Source organism: Apodemus sylvaticus, chromosome X (genome assembly GCF_947179515.1).
Source record: "Apodemus sylvaticus chromosome X, mApoSyl1.1, whole genome shotgun sequence".
Classification (NCBI taxonomy): Eukaryota; Metazoa; Chordata; class Mammalia; order Rodentia; family Muridae; genus Apodemus; species Apodemus sylvaticus.
In genome coordinates this window covers 134,879,662-134,902,631 of record NC_067495.1, presented here as the reverse complement: position 1 = coordinate 134,902,631, position 22,970 = coordinate 134,879,662, and the positions used below count along the sequence as shown (strand labels likewise).

Below are 22,970 nucleotides of genomic sequence, written 5' to 3'. Positions count from 1 at the left end.
ATGGTTATCTTTTCTTTCCTTAATGGCATTAAAAAGAAATCTGAGATGACTGCATTCGTTAACTTTTCTTTGATCCTCCAGACAACTAATAAAACAGTTCCTTCACAGGAGAGGAAAGTAGCACATTTCCTTCATAGTACTGGTGACTTTGTATTGAAAGAGAAGCCAAATATTCATTTTTGCAGATTATAATGCTTGATGAACCTATTTGTTCCTTATACTTCAGTCAAGAACTACTCCTCTAAAAAAAAGGCTCAAGGCATTTAGGAGAGAGAACCCCAATCCATCATTGTTCTGATTCTCTTAGCCACCTGGCTTTACTATTCTGAATTGAAGCCAACCAAGATGCCTTAACGACCAATGCTAGATTCTTCAAGTAATAATGGGCGCATCTATGCACTCCACCAACGTAATTGCCAAACCATATCACTCCATAGTTCCTCATATCATATTTTTATAAATGTAGAAATCTGATATCAAATATTAGCAACTATCAGACTGTAGTCAACAGGTTTTGCTGTCTGAACAGTAAGGGATGATAATGGGTTGAGCTGCATTCTATTCTTCACCTGTTTTTAGTAGAAAATTAAGGTAAATCTGTGGGGAAGCAGACATCATCGCTTCAGGCGGGGACCATATTACCGGGGTCATCATGAGTGCCACTGTCTGGGTTTCAGGCTAAGAAATTCAGAAACTTGATTTGTATGGCATTCACACAGAAGTGGTCAGGCTTCAGGGAACTGATTCACACTAACCAAATTTACAGGGAACTAAATGGACAGACAGTTGATGGATTTACCCCTAGAAATGGAACTGCCAGCCAGCCAACGCTCCTCTGCCAGAACAAAGAATGACTTGGAAAACAGACCAAAGCCCAAAGGATTTTGGAATAATCCAGACAAGGACTGTTAGGTGGATTTAAAAGACAGACACCAAGCTGTGTCCTTCTGATGAGTTCTGCTTCTCTGACACATGAAGACTTTCCTTGCTAATCCTAGGACCTACTGCTACTGATCAAAGACCTTTTTCTTACAGCCACTTTTGCTGACACTATCTTCTCTACAGCTCTCCTCCATAAACTCTCTCTATAATCTTATTCTACTCTTTGAAGTTTTCCTTCCCCATTTACTCTAAGACTCAAGTCTCCCTTGAGGACATCCTCTCCCCTGTTGCCTTCTTAAATGACAACTATTCCCTTGTCTGACCCAGCTCTTCACACTACTACATCTGGGTCCTCCTTGTTTTTCCTTGTTAACTGACCATCATCTTCCATCTTGCGATGCCAGTGCAGTCCACTTGCTACCCCTTCACTGAGGCTATCCAATGACGCCTGGTTTTCTATGTACTTTAGCACAACACACACACCTCCATTCTCTGCCACATTCCATCTATCTTAAATCTTGGTGGCTTCAATAACGCATGTAGATAATCCTTTCGGATTGATCCCAGTTCAACCATTCATTTCCAAAGTCACACTCACTACCAGAAACTTCATGTCACCTTCCTTCCAAGAGATAATGAAATCATCCATTCCTAACTCCCCCCTCAAGTCCAGTCAAAATCCCCAGCATATTATTTCTTTCATAGGTTACAATGGCCTCCTACCCAGATTTCCCTGAACACATGCCCCATTAGGATTTATTTTCCACACAGCACATCCAGAATTGATTTTGCATATCATCAAGTCATATCATTTGTCTGCTTTAACTTTCCAGTTGTGTAGGTATTTTTTATATCCCTCAATGCCAAAGTCTTTTCAGTGATGCTCTCTATGATAGAAGTGCATTTAATTACCATTCTGGCCTCATTTACTCACTTTGAGCAACCCTGGCCTCTGTTCTTTCTCTAACTTATTGGAGAATCTTAGACCCTGGGTTCAAACTATTTTCTCTACCTGTAACCATCTTCCCTTATGCACTTCTGTGGCTCATTCCATCATTTCTTTTCAGCTTTATATACGTGAGCACATTATTTGAAATTGGTCCCAAAGCACCTAGCATCCTCCATATTCTTCCCTGTCTTGCATTTTATTTTATCTAACCGTCTTATTTTCTTTATTTCATTTATTGAATTTTATTATTTCATTTCATTCTGCATGTTATTGCTTCTAGCTAATTGTTTTGCTTATTGTCTGTGCTTTCCTTACTGTACCCCCCACTAAAGTGTCAGCTCCCCCGGAGCAGGGGGTTATTTTACCTGTTTCTCCATTCTTCATCCCAGAGCCTAGGTGCATTAAAAAGAAGCAGAGAGAAAATAAAGAATGTTTAAAGTATAAAGGATCTCTGTGTTTAGAGTTCCATACATTTTGTCTCTATGGGAAATTTTGAAACAAATTAGTTTACTGAATCAAGATTTTGTCATAGAAATTATAAAATTGTTATCAAAGCAGTAGTTTTCTAAATACAACATAGTATCCTGCATTGGATTCTGAAACACAGAAAAGTCATTAGTGAAAACCCTGACAAAAATCTAATGAAGTGCCATCTCATTAGTAGTAGTATACCAGCATTATCTCTTGTGACAAACTTGCCATGGTAACATAAAATACTAGCATTAGGCAAAGTGTGGAGCAGAGACTGAGGGAAAGACCATCCAGAGACTGCCCCACCTAGGGATCTCTTCCATATACAGTTACAAACCCCAGACACTATTGTGGATGCCCACAAGTGCTTACTGACAGGAGCCGGATATAGCTGTCATCTGGGAGGCTCTGCTAGTCCATGACAAATACAGAGAGGGACACTCTCAGCCAACCATTGAACTGAACACTGATGATGGTCCCCAGTGTAGGAGCTAGAGAAAGTACCCAAGGAGCTGAAGGGGTTTGCAGAGCCATAGGAAGAACAACAATCTGAACCACCCAGTGCCCCCAGAGCTCCCAGGGACTAAACCACCAACCAAAGAGTACACATGGAATTACCCATGTCTCCAGATGCATATGCAGCAGAGGATGGCCTTGTTGAACATCAAAGGGAGGGGAGGCCATTGTGCCTGAGAAGGCTAGATGCCCCAGGACAGGGGAATGCCAGGACAGGGAAGCAGGAGTGGGTGGATGGGGGAGCAGGGGGAGGGAGGATGGGTAAGGGGATTTTTGGGTGGGGGGAACCAGGAAAGAGGACATTTGCAATGTAAATAAAGAATATATCTAATAAAAAGGAAGAATAAGAGCTTTCTATATTATTTTTCACACATTCTGAAATGTACAAGTTTTTAAATGTGTGTGTGTGTGTGTGTGTGTGTGTGTGTGTGTGTGTGTGTAATGGGCCTCCAAGATGTTTTAATCTTTATTCTCAGAACCCCGGAATATGGTATGTTACATAGAAAAGAGAAAATAAGTTAAAGTTACAATTAAGGTTTTTGGTAAACTGGCCTTTTAATGGGAGAGATTTTTATTCTGAATTACCTGGATAGGTAAAATGCAATCACAAGGAACTCTAAATATAGAAGCAGAAATGCGGAATGTAATTTGACAATGAAAGAATTATTAATGAATGCTATCCCGATGCCGTTGAGGATGGCTGAAAGAGCCAAAGCAAGGCTGAGGGAGGATGGACCTCAGGTGGGAGACACTTGCCTAGTATGTGTGAAGCCCCGAGTTAAATTCCCAGCCCCACATAAAACAAGGTACATTGATGCACACCCTGATCCCAAGCTGGAAGGTGAAGGCTGGAGAATCAGAGGTTCCGGTCAATTCTCAGCTACATACCAAGCTTGAGGCCAGTGTGGGATACTTGAAACATTGTCTCAAAAACCCACACTCCCCAATGAAAGTTTCAAAGGAACAATTTTCCCCCTAGAGTTTCTAAAAGAAAGTAGCCATAACAGAGCTGTAATTTGCAACCAGTGAGCCTTAGAAACTATAGAATTTGGAATGTGATTAACTATGGCAAGAATTAGAGACTAAAGACAGTTTCTGGGGTGAGCTACATTTCAGAAAAACATATATTATTCCATTTTATGAAGGAAAATACTTACACTCATACAGATGACTATCATACACCTATGACCCACAGCGACTTCTGATTACTTATTCTATGGCTCATTATCAACCTGCTGCCTCCCTGATTAAAATCAGAGACAGCCACAGAAAGCCTTATTAAACTCACACAATGGCAATACTAATATATGCTTGTTGAATTTTGAAACTAAGTTTTGAAAACCAAAATTGACCATGGGGTCACTTTTTTACACAGACATAAAAAATAATGCATTTTAAAAGAATGTATTCAAACACCTTGGTGATGCATATTCACAGCTTCACTGTTGTGGTCTAAAACCAGCAAATGAAATGTCACATACTTCCATAGGTTGAGTTTGTTTTGCTTCGTGACTCATGCTTTAGGTAAATCAGACATAATTAAGAAAAATAAGCAGATAGATGGAGACTTCTGTGGAGGAGCTAAAGGTAATGTTGGGTCATTTTCCAAGCCTTTCAAGATTGAGGGCAGCATTGGGCTTCGTGATGTCTAATTTGACTTCAAAGCTTGTGGATCCAGACACATCAGTAGCACTGCTCTTCCCTGGCCTTCATCAGGATTGTTTGCAGCTCACAAAAGAACATTGCCATCACTCAGAAACAACAACAAAATTGCCCCAAGCCTCAAAGCAATGTTTCCTAATCCATTTTGCTTATTCTTTTTCTTGGGTTCTGTGTTTTCTACCTCCACTTAGAACACAGGTATATGTATGCTTAGAGTTGACAAAGGACTCCTCTCCATTTTTGTTTTACTAATATCTTTGACGTTGCTGTTCATACTCTATAGATGAGGAAAGCAAAGTTCAGATGCGTGGAAGTAGGACATAAATCTGAGAGAGTCTGAGTCCACGTTCAGTGCTATGCCTCAACCCTGCTATTCCAGTCCGCAATAGAGAGCCACACTGTAATATTATTCAGGCAGAGAAGAATTCAATGTAAGGAGATATTATCTTCAAGGAGAAAATTTTGGAGTGATCATTGCTACTGGTGTTTCCATAGAAGTCAGAACAAAAAGACAATGTTTATGGGGTCTGCAGATGTACCCATCATGTATGTTTCTGGAGGATAACAAATGAAGAAGGGTGAGAAAGTTAGGTGTATGAAACTCTCTGCATGATGCTTTCTGGAACTTTTGAAACAAGTATGGGTCATCCCTCAGGTCCTGATGATGGGGCCAGCTAGCCCTGCTCATGATGAAATTGTCTCGTGCTTCCTGCGATACCTTTCAGATGACTCATATTTACCCCACTGCTTTCCTTTACAGACTATTGTCCTATCCACATTCGTCTCTCCACCCACCCAATAAAACAACGGTCTTCTTGACAGAATTTAATCACCAGCTATCTGGTGGCAGGAAGTGTAACATTCCTAGACCTTATTGCATATTACAAACAAATGTCAACATGTATCCCATGCTAATGCATTTTAGTAATGTTTCCTCACTTGACTAAGACTGCTTTTCTTTAAATTAATGGGGATTGTGACATTGGCGTCATTCTATGATCTGTTTATAATTATCTTTACCAACTCTTTTCTGAAAAGCAAAAGACAGCACGGGGCTTAGAGATTATTATCTTTTAATAATTTTTCTTTAGTGGAGAGGAAGATGGCTCAGTGGGTAACAGTGCTTGCTACACAAACATAACTAGCTATGTACAAATCCCCAGCACAACATAAAAAGTCTGTGACTGTAACACTGTGAGAAGCAGAGACAGGAAGGTCATTAGGTTTTGCTGGCCACCAGTGTATCTCTAGACGCTCAGAGACCTTGTCTCGAGGGAATATAGCAGAAAGTGATAGAGATGGATACCTGGCCCTAGAGGGCTGCTCTAGTGCTGCTTGTATTCAAATACTAAATTCTGTATTCCATGATCTAATTGCTCCAAGATGAGCAGATCTTCATGTAGACAGCTTTTGTGTATAACCTTGACCCTACCCAAGGTATCCTTGATTGGATAATTAAGCTACCTACAGCCTGGGCTGGGCAGAAGAGAGGGGAGCAGAGTCAAGGTTCCCAGGCTTGGGGTTCCAGGCAGGACCTAGGAGGGGAGGTGGGGAGAAGGAGGAAGAGGTCACTATGGGGTAGGTGGATCTTGAGTGCACCGCCATAAGGGCTGGCCTGTTGCAGTAGGAGTGGCCTAGGTAGTATATGGCAAGTGATATCTTGGGGTTATTGACAGAGAACATAAAATAACATAGAGGGGTGATATCTGCCCAGCTCTAATGCTTTAGGACTTACTATAACTATAAAGGATTTTGTGTCTTTTATTTGGGAACTATATAGTCTAAGTGGAATAATACACCCCAAAATAATATTTACCACACCACCTGACATCCTCCTTTGACCTCCACATGCACACACATACATACACACATGTGAATGCACTACACACACACATAAAATAATAACCTTAATGTTTCTTTTAAATTTCATGTCACAATGCTCAAATTTGTGGACTCATTTAGGATATTATTTTCTCCTTGGTGATATATATATAGACATAAAAGAATCCTCAAAGGATGAATTATTTCTGATAGCATTTCATTTCCTATGGGCAATTTATTCCAACCATAGTGCAAAGATTCTCCATATCTCAGTCATAAAGTGCTCTCCTCTCTCCTCTGTGTTTGATTGTCTTCTCTTTTGTCCTAACCATTTTCTCATTGTGTAACTGAAGTCTCACCTAATACTGGGAACTATAGCCACCTGCATATTACCCACATATTAACTGCATGATTCATTAGCTATTTTTATAATGAACTTCAACCACTGTGGAAGCAATAAAATTTAAAAGGGGTCAAGAAAGGGAGAAAGATCTTAAGGAGAGATTGGTAGGGAACAAAAGAGTATATTAGAATACGTGTAACATGAAAAAAAAAAACCCAGAAAGTGGGCTTTTGAGGGTAGAACGAAGGTTGGCTGAAGATGGACAGAAAGGTGGGAGAGTGAAATGAGGAGAGCCCATAAGAACAAAGTATGCAAAATATCCATAATGAAACCCAGTATTTTACCCCCTTTAATAGTTGTTTATTGGCAGTGGACTGGGGGGAATGGCAGAACTAACATTCACAGACAACACCACACACCACTCACAAGGGCAGCAAGAGTGATGGAAAAGAGGCTGAAGGTCCCTCTTCACTAGCAAGTGGGTAAATAGGGCCTAGAGTATTGATCTTAGCCTTGCATCAGCTCTAGTTAGTTGACATGGTTAGAGATGAAGGGATTCATGGGCTGTGGCTCTAGACTGACCAGTTGGGGTATATTTTCCTTGACAAGCGAAGCTGTTGGTAAGGCTTCTCTTGATGTGCTCCTCCTGGGTGGCCTTTAGTTTCTCCTGCTGCCCACCCCAGGCCTAGAGCAGAACCCTGCAGGGCTCAGCCATAGGAGACAGTCAAGGCCCCTGGGCTTCAGCAGGGGACACTTATTCATAGCAATGGATGCCTCTTCCTCACTCTGCCCTCCAGACAGGAAAGTGACCCCAGGGACAGCAGGGGGCACTGTTCGATGAAGTGCTGTGACTGTTGCCATGGCAATCTCCTCATTGGAAAATTTCTAGGTGCAAGCATGGCCAGAGGTGACCATGTTGGGCTTCAGCAGTGTGCCTTCCAGATAGACATGGTGGTCGCTCAGAGCTTGTAGACAGCTGCCAGTACCTTCTCAGTTACATACTGGCAGCACTTTAAGTCATGGTCCCCATTGGGAAGGATTTCAGATTCTACAATGGGTACAACGCTGTTCTGCTGGCAGATGCTGGCATAACAGGCCAGCACATTGGCATTTTTCATGATGGCAAGAACCGAAAGAGTATGTACCCCAGTTTTTAGCACACAACACCACTTGACAAAGTCAGCTCCATCCTTCTTATACAGGGCACGCCATTCAGACAGCCCACCCAGCCCTTTGGTAGTGGTCTCAGCTTTGGTTCCTGCCAGGGGCACCACACCCTTATCTACCTTAATGCTCACAACACCACCTTTGGACTTTATAATTTGGGGGAAGGGACGTCCATCGTCTGCCTTCTGGCACAGTGTCTCCTAGAAGTGGGAAGAGGATCATCACTCTTCCCACAAAAATGCCCAATGCAGGGATTCACACAGTCATCACCAGTCAGCAGCATGTGGAGGTAGAAGTGCCTGTTATTCTTGGTGTTCTCTGTCCCAATGGGCTACAAGCACTTGCCAATTCTTCCAGTGGACTCGTCTGCCACCAGGATGCCCTTGACTCAGCGATGTCAGACAGCTGTTTTTTTCTGCTCCAGGGTCAGTGCTGGGTATGGGTAGAGCATGATGCCAGTGGCAGTGCTTTCCTTGCACAGGAAAGGGTAGAACTGCTGGCTACAGGGTGGGTAAGCAAGAAAAATAAGGAGCAAATGAGACTAGGGTCACCAGAACCTCATTCTGTAGAGCGTTCCAAGAGAACGCAGCCTATTTAGCTGGGGGATGGGGGTAGGGGTAGGGGAAACTCATTTTTTCATATACTAATTTTTAATACTTGATTTTTTTAGAAAAGAACTATTTTAGTTGTCACTAGTTTGGGCTTTAAGAATTTATAAATACATGGAAAATGACAGTGTAAAACCAATAAGGAAACAAAAAACACCTGTGAGGATTGCTATCAACAAGCCTTCTTCCTGCTTATTGATCAGGACAGAACTCAGCTATGAATACTGGCTTCAGAAGTTTGATTATCACTTTTATATGTCAGCTTGGCAGACAACCATGCTGTACCATAAAACACTAGTCTAGACATTGTCTCTATTGTGTGTACATATGACTGATATCTACAATTAATTGAGTTTAAGAACATTACTGTCAATCAACACATTTGGGCCTTAACCAGTTAATTGAAAGGCCTTATCAGCTAAATTGAATTTTTTTCATAAGGAAGAAGAAATTTTACATTTGTTCAAGTGTTTTCATTCTCTGTTCTTTCTGAAGCTAATAGAAAAGAAACTGGGGAAGACCCTTGAGGACATCGGTACAGGGAGAAAGTTTCTGAACAGAACACCAATAGCGTATGCTCTAAGAGCAAGAATTGACAAATGGGACCTCATAAGGTTACAGAGTTTCTGTAAGGCAAAGGACACCATCAAGAGGACAGATCGGCAACCAACAAATTGGGAAAAGATCTTCACCAATCCTACATCAGATAGAGGGCTAATATCCAATATATATAAAGAACTCAAGAAGTTAGACTCCAGAAAACCGAACAACCCTATTAAAAAATGGGGTACAGAGTTAAACAAAGAATTCTCACCTGAAGAACTTCGGATGGCGGAGAAGCATCTTAAAAAATGCTCCACTTCATTAGTCATTAGGGAAATGCAAATCAAAACAACCCTAAGATTTCATCTTACACCAGTCAGAATGGCTAAGATTAAAAATTCAGGAGACAGCAGGTGTTGGAGAGGGTGCGGAGAAAGAGGAACACTCCTCCACTGCTGGTGGGGTTGCAAATTGGTACAACCACTCTGGAAAGCAGTCTGGCGGTTCCTCCGAAAACTGGGCACCTCACTTCCAGAAGATCCTGCTATACCACTCCTGGGCATATACCCAGAGGATTCCCCACCATGTAATAAGGATACATGCTCTACTATGTTCATAGCAGCCCTATTTATAATTGCCAGATGCTGGAAAGAACCCAGGTATCCCTCAACAGAAGAGTGGATACAAAAAATGTGGTATATCTACACAATGGAGTACTATTCAGCCATTAGAAACAATGAATTCATGAAATTCTTAGGCAAATGGATGGAGCTAGAGAACATCATACTAAGTGAGGTAACCCAGACTCAAAAGGTGAATCATGGTATGCACTCACTAATAAGTGGTTATTAACCTAGAAAACTGGAATACCCAAAACATAATCCACACATCAAATGAGATACAAGAAGAAAGCAGGAGTGGTCCCTGGTTCGGGAAAGACTCAGTGAAACAGTATTTGGCAAAACCAGAACCGGGAACTGGGAAGGGGTGGGAGGGAGGACAGGGGAAGAGAAGGGGGCTTACGGGACTTTCGGGGAGGGGGGGGGGGCTAGAAAAGGGGAAATCATTTGAAATGTAAATAAATTATATCAAATAAAAAAAAAGACAAAAAAAAAAAAGTAATTGGGTTTGCAAAAAAAAAAAAAAAAAAAAAAAAAAAAAAAAAACCTGTGAAAATAGAACAGGAACTAGCTGGAAGAAGGGGAATCCAGAGGCAAGGGAAGGGTACAAGAGAGGCTGAATATGATCAAAATATGTATGTATGAAAAGTCATAACAAACCCATTGTTTTGAATAATTAATATATGCTAATAAGATAGTAGAAAGTATAAAACAAAAAAGGAAGAAATAATATTTAAAGCATACACATTGACTAACGAAGTTTAAAGGAAGAATGATGATGAGTTATGGACCCACCTTGAAAAGGTTAATTTGCATTGAGTATAGTGAAGGCATAAATACAGTATATCGTAGTTAAGGGAGCAAGCTTAAGTGATCTGGATAATTAAGCCTTCTTTACATGTTGACATTCCCAAATGCGGTAATTGTAAAGACTTTGTTTGCCTTAAAAATTCTCTTTTGGCTTGTTGGCAAAGGATAGTTTATATTAAACAAAATCCCAAGTCAGAAATTGGAACTCATTCCAAGGTTTGTAAGCTAAATAAATGACTTTGTTCTTTATTCTAATTCAAAGAATAGACCATTAAGTATTTCATGCAGTAGCATACTGTGGTCTGATTTGTGTTTCAAAATGGTCCCACTAGTTGCCAAATGGATGCCAAACTTGAGGGAGATTAAAATGGAAATGGGTAGACCATTTAGGAAACTTGCAGTGATCAAAACCAAGTGACAGCAGACTGGTCGAAGTCTAGGGTTATGACAGCAACTCTAGAGATGAACAGATAGATCTATCTATGTTTTACAGATTGAAGGGTGGTTGAGATTTCCTGAGGTTCTTGATATGAGGCTCAGGAGTGTGATGTTTCAATGATGACTGCTGGGTGTTGAGCTCAGGGAACAAGATAGATGGCAGTGTCATCAGCTGACTGGATGTGAACCATGTATGGTTAAAGAGGATGGTGTAGACAGACAGGGGACCAGGAGTCCTGTTAAGATTGTTTTATTGAAAGGTTATCAAAAAAGAGAAGGACACTTCATACTCATCAAAGCAAAAGTCTACCAAGAAGAACTCCCAATTCTTAACATCTATGCTCCAAATGCAAGGGCACCTACATTCGTAAAAGAAACTTCAACACCCTACTCTCATCACTGGACAGATCATGGAAACAGAAACCAAACAGAGACACAGTGAAACTAACAGAAGTTATGAACAAAATGAATTTAACAGATATCTATAGAATATTTTATCCTAAAGCAAAAGAATATACCTTCTTCTCAGGAACTCATGGTACCTTATCTAAAATTGGCCATATAATTGGTCACAAAACAGGCCTCAATAGATATAACAAGTTTGAAATAACCCCATGTATCCTATCAGATCACAACAGACTAAGGCTGGTATTCAATAATAACAAAAATAAAAGAAATCTCACATATACATAGAAGCTGAACAACAAACATTCTACTCAATGACAACTTGGTAAAGGATGAAATAAAGAAATAAATTAAAGACTTTTTAGAATTTAATGAAAATGAAGCCACAGCATACCCAAACTTAAGGGAAACAATAAAAGCAATGCTAAGAAGAAAACTCATAGCTCCGAGTGCCTCCAAAAAGAAACAGGAGAGAGGATACACTAGCAGCTTAACAGCACATCTGAAAGCTCTAGAACAAAAAGAAGATAATACACCCAAGAGGAGTAGATGGAAGGAAATTGTCCAACACAGGGCTGAAATCAACCAAATAGAAACAAAAAGAATCAACCAAACCAGGAGCTGGTTCTCTGAGAAAATCAACAAGATAGATAAACCCTTAGCCAGACTAACCAGCAGGCACAGAGTCATTATCCAAATTAACAAAATCAGAAGTGAAAAAAGAAATATAACAACAGAAACTGAGAAAAGTCAAAAAATTATCAGATCCCACTACAAAAACCTTTACTTAACAAAACTGGAAAATCTGGATGAAATGGACAATTTTCTACACAGATATCAGACACCAAAGTTAAATTAGGATCAGATAAACAATCTAACCAGTCTCATAACCCCTAAAGAAATAGAAGCAGTCATTAATAGTCTCCCAACCAAAAAAGCCCAGGACCAGATGGGTTTAGTGCAGACCTTCAAAGAAGTCTTAATACCAATTCTCTTCAAACTGTTCCACAAAATAGAAACAGAAGGAACATTACCAAATTCATTCCATGAAGCCACAATTACCCTGATACCTAAACCACACAAAGACCCAACAGAGAAAGAGAATGTCAGAAAAATTTCCCTTATGAATATTGATGCAAAAATACACAATAAAATTCTCACAAGCCAAATCCAAGAACACATCAAAATGATCATCCATCATGATAAAGTAGGCTTCATCCCAGGGATGCAGGGATGGTTCAATATACAGAAATCCATCAATATAATCCACTACATAAACAAATTCACAGAAAAAAACCCACATGATCAGTTCATTAGATGCTGAGAAATCATTTGACAAAATCCAACATCCCTTCATTATAAAAGATCAGGAATTCAAAGCCAACAACACCTAAACATAGTAAAAGTAATATACAGCAAACCAGTAGCCAACATCAAACTAAATGGAGAGAAACTTGAAGCAGTCCCACTAAAATCAGGGACTAGACAAGGCTGTCTACTCTTTCCCTGCCTATTCAATATAGTACTCGAAGTCCTAGCCAGAGCAATTAGACAACAAAAGAAATTCAAAAGAATACAAATTGGAAAGGAAGTGGTCAAAACACCACTATTTGTAGATGATATAATAGTATACTTAAGGTTCCCCAAAAATTCCTCCAGAGAACTCCTAAACCTGAAAAAGATCTTCAGCAAAGTGGCAGGATATAAAACTGACTCAGTGTCATTTGACTCAAATCAGTGGCCTTCCTCTACTCAAAGGATAAACAGGCTAAGAAAGAAATGAAGGAAATAACACCCTTCACACTAGTCACAAATAATATAAAATACATTGGTCTGACTCTTAACTAAGCAAGTGAAAGATCTGTATGACAAGAACTTCAAGTCTCTGAAGCAAGAAACTGAATAAGATCTCAGAAGATGGAAAGATCCCCATGGATTGGCAGGATTAACATAGTAAAAAAAAAAAAAAGGCCATCTTGCTAAAAGCAATCTATAGATTCAATGCAATCTCCATCAAAATTCCAACTCAATTCTTCATAGAGTTAGAAAGAGAAATTTCCAAATTCATCTGGAATAACAAAAAACCCAAGATAATGAAAACTATTCTCAACATAAAAGAATTGGCAGAATCACCATCCCTGATCTCAAGCTGGACTACAGAGCAATAGAGATAAAAACTGGTATTGGTACATTGACAGGCAGGCAGATCAATGTAATAGATTTGAAGACCCAGAAATGAACCCACACACCTATGGTCACTTGATCTTTGACAAAGGATCTAAAAGCATCCAGTGGAAAAAAGACAGCATTTTCAACAAATCGTGCTGAATCAACTGGCAGTTAGCATGCAGAAGAATGCAAATTGATCCATTCTTGTGTCTTTGTACAAAGCTCAAGTCCAAGTGGATCAAGGACCTCCACATAAAACCAGATACACTGAAATTAATAGAAATAAAGTGAGGAACAGCCTCGAATACATGGCACAGGGGAAAATTTCCTGAACAGAACACCAATGGCTTATGCTCTAAGACAATTATGCTAATAGACAAATGGGACCTTAAGAAACTGTAAAGCCTCTCTACGTCACAGGACATTGTTAATAGGACAAAAAGGAAACCAACAGGTTGGGAAAAGATCTTTACCAATCCTACATCTGATAGAGGGTTAATATCCAATATATACAAAGAACTCATGAAGTTAGACTCCAGAGAATCAAATAACCCTATTAAAAATGGGGTACAGAGCTAAACAGGGAATTCTCAACTGAAGAATACCGAATGGCTGAAAAGCACCTCAAGAAATGTTCAACATCCTTAATCATGAAGGAAATGCAAATCAAAACAACCCTGAGATTCTACCTCACCCCAGTCAGAATGGCTAAGATCAAAATCTCAGGTGACAGTAGATGCTAAAGAGGATGTGGAGAAAGAGGAACACTCATCCACTGCTGGTGGGATTGCAAGCTGGTACAACCACTCTGGAAATCAGTCTGGAGGTTCCTCAGAAAATTGGACATAGTACTACCTGAGGACCCAGCTATACCATTCCTGGGCATATACCCAGTAGATGCTCCAATATGTAATAAGGACACATGCTCCACTATGTTCATAGCAGCCATATTTATAATAGCTAGAAGCTGAAAAGAACCCAGATGTCCCTCAACAGAGAAATGGATACAGAAAATGTGGTAACTATGGAGTTTGTACTATGGAGTACTACTCAGCTATCAAAAACAACGGCTTCGTGAAATTCATAGGCAAATGGATGGAACTAGAAATTATCATCCTGAGTGAGGTAACGCAATCACAAAAGAACACACATGGTATGTACTCACTGATAATTGGATATTAGCTCAGAAGCTCAGAATACCCAAGTACAATTCATAGACCACATGAAACTCAAGAAGAAGGAAGACCAAAGTTTGGATATTTCAGTCCTTCTTAGAAGGGGGAACAAAATACCCATGGGGGTGGAGATACAGAGACAACTTGTGGAGCTGAGACTGATGAAAGATCATCCAGAGAGTGCCCCACCTAGGTATCCCTCCCATATACAGTCAACCAAACCCAGACACTATTGTGGATGACAACAAGTGCTTGTTGACAGGAGCCTGATATAGCTGTCTCCTAAGAGGTTCTGCCAGTGCCTGACAAATACAGAGGAGGATGTTCTCAGACAACCATTGGACTGAACACAGGGTCCCCAATGGAGGAGTTAGAGAAAGGACCCAAGGAGCTGATGGAGTTTGCAGCCCCATAGGAGGAACAACAATATGAACCAACCAGACCTGCCAGGGACTAAACCAGGAACCAAAGAGTACACATGGAGGGACCCATGGCTCCAGATGCATATGTAGCAGAGGATGGACTTGTGGGGCATCATTGAGATGAGAGGCCCTTGGTCTGGTCCTGTGAAGGATAGATGCCCCAGTGTACGGGAATGCCAGGACAGGGAAGCAGAAGTGGAAAGTTTGGTGAGGGGGGGGTGCGGGAACGTATGGGATAGGGGCTTTTCTGAGGGCAAAAGAAGAAAGGGGATAACATTTGAAATGCAAATAAAGAAAATATCTCATAAAAAAGAATGAAAAAGATCATTTTACTGAAATGTCTGGGAACCATCAAACAGGAGATGTCATGCTGGCAGCTAGATGCATAGGTCCAAATTGCAAAGTGGTGTTCTGATCTGAAGGTACAAGCTTGTGAGTCATCTTCCTATGAGTGGTAATTGAAGCAGAGGCTGTAAATGAAATCACCAAAGGAGACAGTGTGAAGTGAGAAGGAACAAGTACTGAAAAATTGAGCACTGAGGAGTTGCAATATTTAATGGCTAGGCAAGTATACCTGCTCAAGATAAAAGTTCAATAAATGTTCATTGAACTACTTTATAAAAAAAATGGCTCAATGCACCTGTTGTTGCTGCCTGGGCCCATAGAGTTCCCAAGTGCATGTTCTTAAGTGCTGCAATGGATTCTTGAAATATCTCCCATACTGCTGGCATTCCTCCAGTCTTCCCCATTGAGAACTGGGAGATCGCTGCCAAGTGGTATTGAGCTTTATTCAAGCTGGACCTGTTTCTCGCCTGTTTACTTCTGCAACCCAGAATTAATCTACACAAGCTAGTTTACTCATTCACTTTCTAGCTCCTGAGATTATATATCTAGGTCCTTAATGTTGGGATTTTAAATAACACTAGCTTTTTAAAAGGTGCCCATTTTGTAAAATGTGCATAGGCACTATCTAAAAACACCTTGATTACAGTGTTTTGGCATGGTGAAACACGTATTAAATGACTACTATCCCTCTAGCACTGTAGCGAATAGTGGGCAGAAAACCTAATGTGTACCAGTGAGGAACTTTCAGTCTATTTAAGGAGACAAGAGTGATACTAATGACAAAAGTAAAAGAAGACAAAGGTGCAGGAACAGGATGTTTATCACACAGCCAGACAGCTAAGGTCTGCTGGAATCAGGAGCCAGGCACTGTGATTTCCATTCACAGAACAAGATATCCAAGGGACTTGATGGAGTTGCATTGCTCTCACACCGCCATGCCTTGTGCTCCTAGGAAGAACTGGACAGAAACCATATTTGACAAACAGATCTCTGGGGAAGAGTGTTGCACAACCACCTGCAGAAACCAATTCAATCTCACATAATAGAATTTGATCTTCTTTTAAACGATTTAGGCCACTTGAGAGTTTTAGAACTCAGTTCCCAAATTAATTTAGCATTTATCTTCCAGACAGGCTATTACAGCTAACAATAAACTCCCGTTAAAGGAATTTAGATGAATGTAGCCGGGGGAAGAAGCTCCTCATTTCTCATCCCACTTGACTTGTCTTCAGCATCTGACCAACCCTGCCTGCTCCCTAGTCTCTAAGGCACTATGCTCTGCCACACGACAGCTACCTACCCTCTCTCCCTCTCCCACTGCTCTGCTTTGAGCCCAGTCATGCTTGATAAATATTCCTGACTGACTGAGCACTTCCTGTTCTCTTCTGTGCTGATTATTCTTCCTTTTCTTTCCATTACTTAAAAGTTTCCAGCCCTGACCAGTTTCTCTTCAATGTGTTCTCCCTTTGGTTGCTCTCAAGGCATTAGCTGCCATGTACACTCTGATGCCCACCCCCCCACATGCTTCCATCTGTAGTTCTAAGTCCTCATCACTGAGGGCCACTCGGGTGTGTGACAACCAATCCAAGGATAGTGTGGTCAACATGGACCTCTTATAGTTCTCCTTAATATTACTTTATTAGTTACTTTCTTGTTGCTGTGATAAATTCTATTTCTTAGAGACAATTTAAGTAAAGGTTTGCTTTGACTTATGGTTCTAGATGACTGGAATGTTCATAATGGGATGGAGAGCGTGAGAGCAACCGCAAACAGCGGAATGACCACCCACATCTCAATCACACCCAAGAAGCAGGGAGTGAACTGGAAGGAGATAAGGCTGTAAATCCTTATTTTTTTATTCGATATATTTTTTATTTACATTTCAAATGACTCCCTGAAACTCCCATAAGCCCTCTTCCCTCCTCCTATTCCCCAATCCACCCCTTCCCACTTCCCTGCCCTGGTATTCCCCTACACTGCTGCACTGAGCCATTCCAGGACCAGGGGCCTCTCTTTCCTTCTTCTTGGGCACCATTTAATACCTGAATTGTGTTTACTGCTGTAAACCCTTAAAGCCCGTCCTTAATAATGGACTTCCTCCATCAAGACCATACCTCCGAATGAGTTTATGACATCCTGAAAACAGCTCCACTAACTGGGGACCAAATGCTTGAATACCTGAGCCTGGGGTGTACATTTCTCATTCAAACTACTATAGGTATATTCATTTCTATACAGTGAATGCACGTTTATTCTCAACATTGCTTTAGTAAACAGGAATAAAGCTTTTCATCCCAAATAGTCTCTCTCTATCTCTCCCTCCCACTCCCTCTCTCCCTCTCAGTCACTCCCTCCCACCTCGCTCCATCTCTCATCTCTCATCATCATCTCTCTCTCTCTCTCTCTCTCTCTCTCTCTCTCTCTCGCGCGCGCGCGCGCGCGCACACACACACACACACACACACACACATTCTGTGCCTATCCTATGTCCAGCCAGTTGCCTTCCACAGCTTCATTCCTACTGTATGTTCTTTTTTTATTATGTGCAATTATGTTTTTTTACTTCACTAATATTCCCTACATGAATATATCTTTAAAAAACAAAACAAAACAAAGCAGGGTCTTATTCATGCATCCTATTCATGCATCCCAGGCCAATCTTGAACTTTCTGTAGCTGAGGATGAACTTAAACTTCTCATTCTTCTGTCTCCATCTCCCAAGGGCTGAGATGACAGGGCTGCTGCCATCATGCCTGGTTTATATAGAGCTGAAGATCAAATCTAGTGCTTTGTGCATGCTAGGGAAGCATTCTGCAAACTAATCTATATTCTAGTCCTGGTTGCCTAACAGTCTGAGGTTTATCCTAAGAACCCATAGTTCTCTTCTGATCTCCATGCACATGCACATGCACACAATAATAACATTGATGACAATAATGATGATGATAATAATAAATACATAAAAATGTAACAGGGAACATAAGAAGTATTGAATGAGGGTAGGAAATGGATATGGTCAACATATATTGTATATATGTATGAAAATTTCAAAGAATGCCGGGCAGTGGTGGCGCACACCTTTAATCCCAGCACTTGGGAGGCAGAGGCAGGCGGATTTCTGAGTTTGAGGTCAGCCTGGTCTACAGAGTGAGTTCCAGGACAGCCAGGGCTACACAGAGAAACCCTGTCTCAAAAAAACAAAAAAAAAACTTTCAAAGAATAAAAATGAATATTTATTGAACAAAAAGAAAAATGGAAGTGAAAGCATATATCTGCCATGTAAAATGATATAATATGAAAATGCTTTCATACCCTCTAGATCAGTTATGAGTGCTTCTTGGATTGAAGATGTAGTTCAGTTGGTTTTATTTTTAAAAAGAAGGCTTTCTGCTACAAGTAACAAACCCCTAGGACGAATGACTCACAAGTAAGAAGGCTGTTTTTCTCCCATAAGTCCAGAGGTAGCTGGCAGCTGGCATCTAGCCATTGGTGCCATCAAAAGACTAGACTCTCTCTGCACTGCCATCCATCCTTTTTGTCGGCTTTTCATCTTCCTTGTCACCAGTAATTCAGCTGCAAGATGGCTATTAGAACCCCAGGTATCATGCCTGCATTTAAGGCAGACTAGCAGAAAGCAGGCATCATTAGCAATGCCTGGGTCTTTTCTTTAAGAAAGAAAAACTCTGCTAGAAGCCCCTCAGCCATCTTTTGTTTACGTATCATTAACTATAAGTATGTCACTGTCATATGGCCACCTCCAACTCCAAGGGAAGCTGGGAAAATGTTTGGCTTTTCAAGCCATTGTTGTAGATGCAGGCAAGAGGAACAAGGAAATGGATGAAAATCAATGGTGGATTATCCAGCCCCTGAGGGTTTGTTACAGCCCTGTTTCATTTGCTCAATACTGACACCTAAAATAGAGGATACTCTCCTTCATGTTAAACTTAGGGAAATTAAGATCCAGTCCAAGGTGTAGCTATAGGTGACTTCATGATTCCTACTGAGAGCTTTACCACATTACTTCTGTATGATATGCAGTCCTAAGTCAGGGAATATATTTTGCTTCAAGGAAATTAAGACCCTTGGGACTCTGATCCAGACTACCTTTTGAAATTCATCTGTCACAACACCCTCTAGACAGTATCTAGTTCTCCGTTGTTCTTTGATGGTGACTGAAGGCCTGGGGTTCCTTCACAGTCAGTGATCCCTCAACTTGGAATGACCTTTCTTTTTTTTTCACACTGACACAAACAACACACTGAAGCTTTGTTGATTGAGCTAAAATCTTATTCCCACATCAGGATCCAGATGGAATTCTTTCCCCTAGCTGAAGCATTCTTTAATTCGTTATTTCTGAGATGCCCGGGGCACTATTATAAGATTTTATTTGGTCTCCAATAGTTTCTCCTTTTCTTATCTGTCTCCTTAAATCATATGCTCCTTGATGGCTGAGTCTTATCTCTATAATCCTGTCACCGCTACTATCTGATACAGCAACAAGAAGAGAACACCTCCAGCAAACATCTTGTTTGTCACAGCTCTGTTGCAATATAATTCACATGCTGAACAATGCCCACATTTAAAGTGTGTTTAAACTTAGTTGGTTTTAGAATGCTCACAGAATTGTGCAACAACCTTCACTTCCAGGGTGAATAATCCTAATTCACCCCCAGCCCTAAGTACTAATTCCTTTTCCGTCTCTGTAGAGTTGCACATTATGGAGATTTCAGTTAAATATAATTATATATGTAATATTCTGTGTTTAGCTTTTTCGGTTAGCCCAAAGTTTTCAAGGTTCATCAATGTCATAGCATGTATTAGTATTTCATTCCATGTAATGGCTACAGCACATTTTATTCATTCATCAGTTGATGGAAATTTGACCTGTTTCCCCGTGTATATCTATCTTTGTCTCTTGTTTTTTTTCTTTTTATTCATATTCCTTTTTTGCCTGCAGTGAATAGGCTACCATTAACACTGATGCACAATTATATCTCCAAGTCCTTGCTTACAGTCCCTAGGTAGAACTGTAGTTCTGACTCATATTATAATTTTATGTTTGCTTAGTTGAAGATTTGTTTGTCTTTTTTTTCATAATAGTCTCACCCAAAAATGGATTGGGAGCTCCCCTCCCCCCCCCCCCCCCCCGCTATTCTTGTCAATGCTTCTTATCCTCTCCCATTTGGGTTGCAATTGCGCTGATGCACACCAAGTGCCCTCCCTCTTCCTGTGTGTTTGATTTCCATTTCCCTGAATAACATGTTGAGCATCACTTCATGTGTTTATCAGTCATTGCTATCTTCTTTGGGAAAATTCCTGTGAAGCTTCTTTATCCATTGTAAATTGAACTCTTTGTTTTATGTATGTGGCATAAGAATTTTTTATATATTATAGATATAATTTTCTTAAAGATCATTTTCAAACATTGGTTACCAATATTCTTTATTAGAATTAATTTTTAAGTAAAAATCCAATGCAGGAGATGCTATTATGGCTTCTGGAAACATGTGTTCTTTGTACTAATTGAGCGCCCTCCTGCTCACCCTCCTCTTGCCCTCAGCTGCTGTCTGGTTCCCTTATTTCCTATAAGCCCTCTTCTGCTTTCAGAGGGCATCTACCTCACTATCATGTCCTTTTTCCCAATAGAAAGCACGTTTAATTAAAAGAACTCCCAAATTTCTCTTCAAAACTTCAGATACCCCTTGCAAAAATTAACAGAGACATTCAAACAAAGTTTGCCTAAAGAGTTCATCCGTAAATCATGGTTTCTATAATTGCCACCATAAAACTAGAGCTGGTTCTCTCAGGGAAAATTTTGTGACAGTAACTAAGCAACACAAGTTTATTTATGTTCTGATAAAGTATAACAAAATAGCAACAACAACAAACCTCCAAATAATATAGATTACCTTAAAGTAGTCTCAAAAGAAAAGTAATAAAAGAGAGAGGGGAGCGACACAGCTGCTCATGAGCTTGCCAACCTCTCCAAAGTACACACAGTGTTTGAACTCTGGCCTGGTCAGCCCTACAGCCTCAGCCACTGGCAACCATTTCCATTAGCCTCAATGTATCTTGAGACATCCATTTTTTTCATCTCAGGTCTAACAGTTTCTCCTGTTTTGCACACTACATATTCGTCCTTTCCAGATGTAACTGCCGATACCATCTACCTCTGCTGACAACCCTATTGAAAGGGAGAATGATAAAGCACGTGCATTAAACCCTGGAATCTCCACATCAGCTTTGCAATAGTGACTCCATGTCTGTGGGCTCAAAGGAGAAGTGAGGGTCCCACCGTTATAAGAACAACAGGAGAGTGTCGGCATGAAGTTGTTACTGTCACTGTTTTTAACTTGACTGATTAATAGTCTTTTCCAGTAAATGTGTTCTACATTAAAAAAAAAACACATTTTCTTGGTATTTTTATAATACCAATCAGCAGAAGAATTTGTGTACCAAAGGTCCTTATACTGCAAGAATCAGGCAGAAGATTTCGTTTATCCCTGTTTTATTTGCCATGTCCCCTAAATTTGTACTCATCTTCTGAGAGAGTGAAGAATATAAAGGCTGGTCAGGAGAACTAGGCTCCCGTGTAGGCTGTGTTCATTCAAGCCCTAGCTGGGTTCCTACTTACGAGTCTCCATTTTCCCTTATTTAAAATGGCAATAATAAGTATATTTGCATTAAAATAATTTGGACTTAGAAGGAGAGAGAAACAGAGGGAGAGGCAGAGAGAGAGAGAGGGAGAGAGAGGCAGAGAGAGAGAGAGAGAGAGAGAGAGAGAGAGAGAGAGAGAGAGACCCATAGGATTCAGCCTCCCTGGGTCTCCTCTGATTTGTTGGTTTTCTGTTTTCCATTTCTGCACACAATGTAAACTATGAAACACGGTCCAAATATGTTGAAGTTCTGAACAAAGAATTGTTTGCCGTAGCCAGAGGGGAGAATGAATGGAGATTGAAACATAGGCTCCATTTTAAGTTTGAAGGGGTGTGACAAGCAGCTTAGATATTATCAACACGAGAAGCCCATGAAAGCTGTGAAGAATTCCTGAGCTCCTACTGGCCCATTTCAAAAGATCATTCCTATGTGGAGATGCCTTAGAACAAGAGACAGAACAGTTAGGGACAGATAGGACTGTTTGTTCATGACTCACAAACTTTGCATAGTGATAATTATTACAAAAATAAGACAATGTGGGTCATATGTAGAAGAATGGAGAGGGATATAGATTTGATACATTGTGGAAGAAAGAACATAAAGTATTCATATGTGGACAATTTTGTGAATTGCAAAATTATTAACAAGAGATTAAATAGAAGAGATTCAGTAAAACCATAGTTTTGTTTAGGATATATTGAATAATTTTTAAACATCAAATGTGTTAGAATTAATGAGAAAATAATGATAATAAAAATAGTCATATAAGAACAGTTTGAAAATTGATGCCACCTTTTAGACTTTTCCCATAAAAAGAATACCCCAGGACAAAGAAGACAGCCAACTAATTTTCATCATAAAAACAAAAGGTGAAAAATTATCATAAAGACAAATACCATATTTTCTTATATCTAGCTATGTTCCATAAAAGTAGAATCAAAAGAGTCAGAGGGAGAGGCGAGGTAGG

The 22,970-nt window shown here is 40.2% G+C and overlaps 1 pseudogene; it reads right to left on the bottom strand.

Annotated features, from left to right (window-relative positions):
- Positions 1-7,172: 7,172 nt before the first annotated feature.
- On the bottom strand, positions 7,173-8,280 carry LOC127674701 (fructose-bisphosphate aldolase A-like; annotated as a pseudogene).
- Positions 8,281-22,970: the final 14,690 nt, after the last annotated feature.